Source organism: Mustela putorius, unplaced genomic scaffold, assembly GCF_011764305.1.
Source record: "Mustela putorius furo isolate JIRA1106 unplaced genomic scaffold, ASM1176430v1.1 tig00001009_pilon_pilon_pilon, whole genome shotgun sequence".
Taxonomy (NCBI): Eukaryota; Metazoa; Chordata; class Mammalia; order Carnivora; family Mustelidae; genus Mustela; species Mustela putorius.
The window spans coordinates 2,638,312-2,645,995 of NW_025421529.1; the positions used below are offsets into that span (position 1 = coordinate 2,638,312).

At 38.1% G+C, this 7,684-nt stretch overlaps 1 pseudogene; it reads left to right on the plus strand.

Moving 5' to 3' along the window:
• Window positions 1-497: 497 nt before the first annotated feature.
• Window positions 498-1,288, plus strand: LOC106004592 (annotated as a pseudogene).
• Window positions 1,289-7,684: the final 6,396 nt, after the last annotated feature.

The following is a 7,684-nucleotide window of genomic DNA, read 5'->3' on the forward strand; positions in this document are numbered from 1 at the left end:
TGATTTTGATATTTTTAATTCAAATTCAGTAAGTCAAAATATAGTACATCAGTTTAAAATAAATTTTGCTTTGTTTGTATATGTATATATATCAAGGACCTAATTTTTATATAGTTAAACACATTGATGTAACTCAGCTTCTAAGAACTTTAACTATGCATGATACAATACAAGACAAGACACTAACATAAATTACAAATTATTTGAATAGTGTCCTCTTGTTCACTTACATTGGTGTCATGTGGCATAAAGACACACATCATATCCTTGCAATAGATCAAAATATTTATTATCCTAATGAATCAATAATAAATGTGGGGTACTTATTTTGAATTTTGAAAGTGAGAATAATTTGGAAAAAGTTGACACTAATTTTATGTCCAAGTCTATTGTTTTAAATGGCAGATGAAAAATTTGAAAAATATTTTATCATTATCAAGCATGTGCTTATCAATAAAAATGTAATTTAAATAGACCATGGCAAATGATAAAAACTGTCATCTATTTATTCATTTACAGTGTCACTCCACTTTGAAATCATGAACATCTGGAATACCACCTCAGATTTCATTCTTCTAGGACTCTTCAACTACACAAAATCCCATCTATTTCTCTTTATTATGGTTCTGACAATTCCCTTCACCTCCCTCGTGGGCAATACACTCATGATTTTCCTGATTCAACAGGATATTCGGCTCCACACACCCATGTACTTCCTACTGAGCTAACTCTACCTCATGGACATGATGCTGGTCTTTACCATTGTGCCCAAAATGGCAGCTAACTACATGACAGGTAAGAAATCCATCTCCCTTGCTGGCTGTGGGTTACAGATCTTCTTCTTCCTCACTTTGGGAGGGGGTGAGTGCTTCCTCTTAGCAGTCATGTCCTATGACCACTATGTGGCTGTTTGCCACCCACTGAGATACCCCATTCTCATGAACTGGAAATTATGCCTGAGAATGATATGGGTTCTTGGTCCCTGGGGGCAGCTGGTGGGCTCATGGAGGCCACTGCTACCCTGAGCTTCCCATTTTGTGATGCACATGAGATAAATCATTTCTTCTGTAAGGCCCCTACTCTGATGCATTTGGCTTGTGCTGACATATTTGCTTTTGAGTATGTGATGTACAGCTGCTGTGTATTAATGCTCCTGGTCCTATTTTCTCTCATCCTGATTTCCTATAGTTTCATCTTAGCTGAAGTTATCCAGATGCATTCTAAAGAAGCTCACAAGAAGACATTTGCCACCTGCTCTTCATATCTCTCTGTGGTGGGACTCTTTTAGTGAACAAATAAAATAAAATTAAAACAAAAAAAACAAACAAGAAGATCTACTTCTTGTTGAATTTCTACTATACTTCTGTTGAATTTATCTCAACCCTGAATGTCACACTATAGAATTTCTAATTGAGCTCCACAATTAATTGCATTTTAAACTTTGTCTGTTCCTCTAAACATGGTCGTGCTTTGAACCAAGGCTAATTTCATTAAATATTGTATTAATATAGTCACATTAAAAAACATAAAGTGAATTATTTAAACCTTCATTGAGATGGAGTAAAAATAGTTTAACATCAAAAGATACAAGTTACAAAAATAAGAATAAACATAAAATGCCTTTCATTCTTAATTATGTTGGGAATTTTGCTTAACATTTCACTTTCATATTCTCATTTGAATGATTCCCATAAGTCTGATGTACATTCAGTGTTCTCACTTTTTGAAAGATGTAAACTGGTATGTTTGAGCAAAATCCATGGTTACCCATCACGCAGATCTGAATTATCTGCTTTTAAACAGCTTTCAGTTAGGAGAGGACAGTTGTGAAAGTAGGGCTGGGCACTCACAACACTTCTCACACACACACAACACACAAACCTATATGACTGAACCATCCTTTCCCTTCCTAAAGAATAAGGTGTTTCCAATGAGAGGTCCCTATGTTGGATTAAGTAAATAAAAATTTCTGGGGAAAATTGTCTTTACATTAGAATGTGAATTCTGACACCAGAACTTCAAGACTTGAACCCTCAGTTAAGCCAGATAACCTGGGAATGTTGTTTAATATTGTGGGAACCACACAGATCTTCAATGATAAATAATTAACTACTACAAGATGTTACATCAATTTTAGATGCTTAAAGTCTTGTGTAATATTCAAAAATACCCACTAATGCATAACTGTTATAATAATTATGTGTAAGGCCAGTAAATTAACTGAATGCTTTGGTACATTTACTGTCATAATTAGTTTATTAGGTTATCATTTAGTTGACTTATGAACCTATCAAAAATAAAAATAGCATAATCTCTTAGATAAAACAAATCCATGATTTATGTATCTCTCTGCAGTAGGCTGTGTGTGGGATAAGTAAATTCATTCATTGACTCTACAAACACTCTGAAGGCTCAGTGATGCAGCAAGTGAGGTCAGCCTAATGGCCTTCACTAAAGCTGATATCTAATGTAAAAGTCAGGCCATACACAGTTCCTTTAACAGACAATGTGCTCTGAGGCCCTAAAGATGGAGATAAAATAGGCTAGGAACAGAGGGTATAGTGGGAAAGGGTTCAGAAATGCAAAACTTTTTCTTAACAAATACTTCATCTCACTTTATTTAAATAACCTGAAATAGACATTTTCTTTCTCTCTCTGACACCTGGATTTTTCTGCTGTACCCTGAGGAATTCCTGTCTGTCTCAGTAATCCCATTCCACTTCACACAATTTCTTTGTATTCCCTTAACTTCCCTCCCCAGCTGTGCTCTGGGGACATGGCAGCACATATCATCCATTAAAGTGTGGATATTTTCCCCTCCATAAGCTGCACAACACAGGACTCCAAGGTGGCAGGTGTCCTCCCTGCTTTTCCTTGGGCCTCCCAAACTATTTATTCCACTTCCCTCTGCAAACTCTCAGTTGTTTTGGAGCAAATTCTTGGATTTGGGCATACACCAATGACTCTCAGTGACTCTGACTGAAATGACACTGACGGAGACACTTTGATATTCTCAGCAATTGCTAGGCACCAATGAGGAGGGATTTTTGCATAGTCTGGGGAGCCAGCGAGCCCAGTATGTTAAATGTGAAATAATTCATCAACAGTGTTCTGTCTTGGGTGTTGTGAAATTGATTAAGTTTAATAAGGTGAGAGAAGAGGACCTTGGGTAGACATTATGGGATAGGTCAGGAATAGATGATTAGATAGATGAATAGGTCACGTTCAGGTGCAGAGGACACATATAAACTGAGACAATGAAGCAGTAAGTCAAACAGGATGGACTGACAGAGTTGTCCATTCATGGAAAGAGATAGAAGTGAGTGATGATGGTAAAGAGAACAAAAAAGCCTCCAGGGAAGGATATTTTTACATGAACCCTGATATTTAAAGTCTTCTTTTGCTTAGCATAATACACTCTAATGCCATCCATGTCTTTTCAAATGGATTAGTAATCGTCTATTGTATATATTTGTACTACATCTTCATTTATTTATCAATCAATGGACATTTGAGCTCTTTCCATGGTCTGGTTGTTGTTGATAATTCTTCTATTAACATCGTAGTTCATGTGCCCAAGCCGAATTAAGTCAGTCAGAGAAAGACAAATACCATATGATTTCACTCATATGCTAACTTTAAGAAACAAAACAGATTAACATCAGAGAAGGAGAGAATATAGGGAGGCAAACCATAAAAGAATCTTAAGTATAGAGAAAAAACTGAGGGTTGATGGAAGGAGGTGGGGAGGGGATGGGTCAAATTGGTCATGGGTATTAAGGAGGATATTTACTGTGATGAGCACTGGTTGTTGCATGTAAGTGATAAATCACTAAATTCTATTTCTGAAACCAATATTACATTATATGTTAAGTAATTAGAACTTAAGTAAAAACTTGAAACATACCAAAAATATATTGGAAGACAACTAAAACCTTAGAAATAGTGGGAAAGATTGTTTATGAGGAATAAGGAATATGGGTGTGGCAAATCACAGGGAAGACTAGGTTATATATTTGCCAAATCATGAATCCCAGATAAAATTTCCATCTGGATAAAATGTTATTAAAATCAGTATCTGGGATTTCGTGACCCTGAACCCAGAGAGTCAATAATCTTTTGACATGTTTTACTGAGAGGGGCCACATAGTGTCACAAATAGTGGGGTGTCTCAGAAGGAATACCCAGACATCTTTCAGCATAAAATAATTACTGATATTCCCAATGAGCTCAAAATTTTAAATTTAATACTAATAATCATCATAATAAAATGGGTTGATAATTTTAAATTAAGAAAGAATTTTATATTCACTCATCCTTTCCATATTCATTCTGTGGTGTTAATAGCTTCACTCAATGTTCAGGAAACAAAGATTTCAACATTTAGCATCTAGTCATAATTATTCTTCCTCTTGGTAGTGAAGCAGTTGCATCAAGAGCACTATATGTCACTCATTGCTTGTGGGCACAAAATATTAGAGAATGTGCCTAAAGCTCTCTAATCATGTGCATTGTTCTGAAATTTGATTGACAGGGATGAAGTACATTGTGGGTTCCTCATTTTCTCCAATTCTCCCTTCGTTTTCTGAATATGGACAAATAAGAATTAAATAGCTGAAACTATTAATTCATTAATGTTATATTCTTAGTGTGAATTTGCTATTTGTTATGAAAGCTAGCAAAGCACATAATGGTATAAACACTATAGTGTTCTGCTACTTATTGTCATTTCATGATTTATAAACATTTGTTCAAGAAAAAAAAAAAATATATAGGGGCACCTGGGTGGCTCAGTGGGTTAAGCCACTGCCTTCAGCTCAGGTCATGATCTCAGGGTCCTGGGAGCCCACATCGGGCTCTCTGCTCAGCAGGGAGCCTGCTACCCTCTCTCTCTCTCTCTGCCTGCCTCTCCATCTACTTGATTTCTCTCTGTCAAATAAATACATAAAATCTTAAAAAAAGACCTGTAAGTTTCATCTGTAGTTATCACTTCTGTATTAACCATTAATTTGCTCCCTTGGTTTTTAGTTAATTGAACTCTATTGTTTTTATCCAGTTGGCCACACTCACAATAATTATTAAATAAGACCATATTTTACTCCTTTATAAAACTGTGCATTTACATTTCAATGACAGAGAATTTCAAACAATAGGGCCCACAAGAAGATACTCAATGCACTGTTATTTAGCATGTCACCTGTGTTTGATGACTTTTAGAAGCAACCAGTAATGTGAAATACAGTCCTGACCCATAACACCATCCCTGACCTATCACTGACTGTGACCTCCCAGTGACATTGTCAGTCAGATGTGACTATAACCCATTTTCACATATTGACAGGGATGAGAAAGCCAAAACTAACCTAGGGAAAAATTTTTAGTTCTTAGGACTGCAGGGACTTGGTAACCTTCTGTCTGTGTGTGAATACATGGCACAGAAATTTCCTAAAATAATCCCCATCCCTACTATAGGAGGTGGATATGGTTATAGCTCTCTCCATTGTTAATTGTTCAACAAGTTTTTTAAATTAGTTTCAGACGTGGAATTTAATGATTCATCAGTTGCATATAATACCCAATGCTCATTCTATCATGCGCCCACCTTAATGTCCTTTACCCAGTTACTCCATCCTCTACCTCCCCTCCAACAACCTTCATTTTTTTTCCTGCAGTTAAGAGTCTCTTATTGTTTGCCTCCCTCTCTGTTTTTATCTTATTTTATTTTTACTTCCCTTCCCCTATGTGCAACTGTTTTGTTTCTTAAATTCCACATATAAGAGAAATCTTATGGTAATTGTTTTTCTCTGACTGACTTATTTTGCTTAGCATAATATCTTCTAGTTCCATCCCGGTCATTGCTTTATAGTTATTTTAAACAGTGTTCAGTCTCATTTAATTTTGACTAACCATTCCTATCTCCACTTCCATTCCCACTCTCACTAATATTTGGCTTACAGGGTATCTTCCCTTTCTGGTGCCTCTTCATCCCCTGATGGCTATGGAGTAGACATGGACTTCACCCAGATCAGGTGCCACTGTCCAGGCTCAGGTCTGGGTCCTGGGTAAAGGCAGTGCAGCAATGAAGGACCCTAGCATCAGCAACATCTCTTCAAATGTGGTGATTAGTTCTGATCACTCAGAGCTGCTGTGAGGATCAAGATGACCCATGTAAGGGACAGGATTTGCTAGCTAACAAATCTAGTTTAGAATTACTAGTAAAATTTACTACAAACACTCTTCCTTACATGAGTCATCTTGATCCTTATCCCCCCCATACTTAACCCTCTATCTGTTCAGACATAGAATTATTCTCTTAGTTCCACCAGCCACAACCAATCAAACATCTGATATTGCATTAGATATGTGTGACTTTCATAGTTCTTTCATCCTTTTCCCATTTATTTCAGACTTTATTAGCAGAACTAGTGATTCTGTGGAAGCACCATTCCCGTCCCTGAGTGGAAGTATGGGCTGGGGTGTTGTGCATTTGTGTTTGGGCAACGAGAGCTCTGGTTCTGGGTCCTCATCCTATGTCCAGATGAGGAGGCAGCCAGAGTTGCTTTGGTTTCAACACTGTTTGTCTGGGAAAGGTGGAAATATAAGATATCCCAGCATAGGAGCTGGGCTATCTTGTGCTGTAGGTTGTGGGTCCTAGGTGGGGCAGGGTTCCCAGGAACTCTTAGGCTTCTGTCAGTTTTGGGTGACCATTCCTCAATCAGTTTTCCTGGGGTCTGGTAACAGGGAAGAATCTGGCCCCTCACGGTGGGCCTTTCACCAGGCTTTTGAGTGAACATATTGGGCTGGGATCACTGGCAGGTTGTACCCAACTTTATTGTCCTCCATCCTGAGAAGTCAGGGAGGAACTTGTGTTTTCAGTCTGGGGGCTTGTGGTCTTTCCTGTCCTTCCCAGTGGATCCTTCAGGCTAGGAGGCCCCTGTGACTCCCTTGGCATTTCCCTGACCCCTGGAGGGTCCTTTCTGAACTCCTTCCCTCTTTCAGAATTGACCCAATGTGGTGACCACAGTTCACCTGTGTATGTGGCAAACAGGATGTGTTCTGAAGCCAGGAAGGTGTTTTAGGTGACAAAGAACAAAGGACATGTTCTCTACCACCATGGAGGTGGGGATACAGGCTATCCTGTTGGAGATAGGACTGTGAATTTGAGGGAAGGGGCTTCTGATGCTGAATATAGCATGGAAACTTTAGGAGTTTAGCAGCGAATAAAACAGCATTCTCTAGAACAATCAGGTAAGGTTTTTTTTTTATTATTCTTTAAATATTAATTTGTAAGGGTGTCTGGGCAGCTCAGTTCATTAAGCATCTGCCTTTGGCTCAGATTATGACCCCAGGGTCCATGGATTGAGCCCCACATTGGGCTTCCAGCCCATCAGGGAGCCTCTTTCTACCTATTGTTCTGCCTCTGCCCTTGGTTATGCTTGCTTTCTCTTTCTCCCTCTCTCTCTCCCACTGTCAACTAAATAAATAAAATCTTAAAATAAAGTAAAGTTGGGTTCTCAGACCTTCAGACTTGGACTGGAGATGCACCCTTGACTTTTCTGGGACATCAGGAGAGGTCTAGACAACAAGTTGTGGAACTTTCTAGTTTCTGTAACCACATGACCTAACTTCTAAAAAACAAAGGATATATCCATATCTATATATCTATCTATCATCTATCATCTAT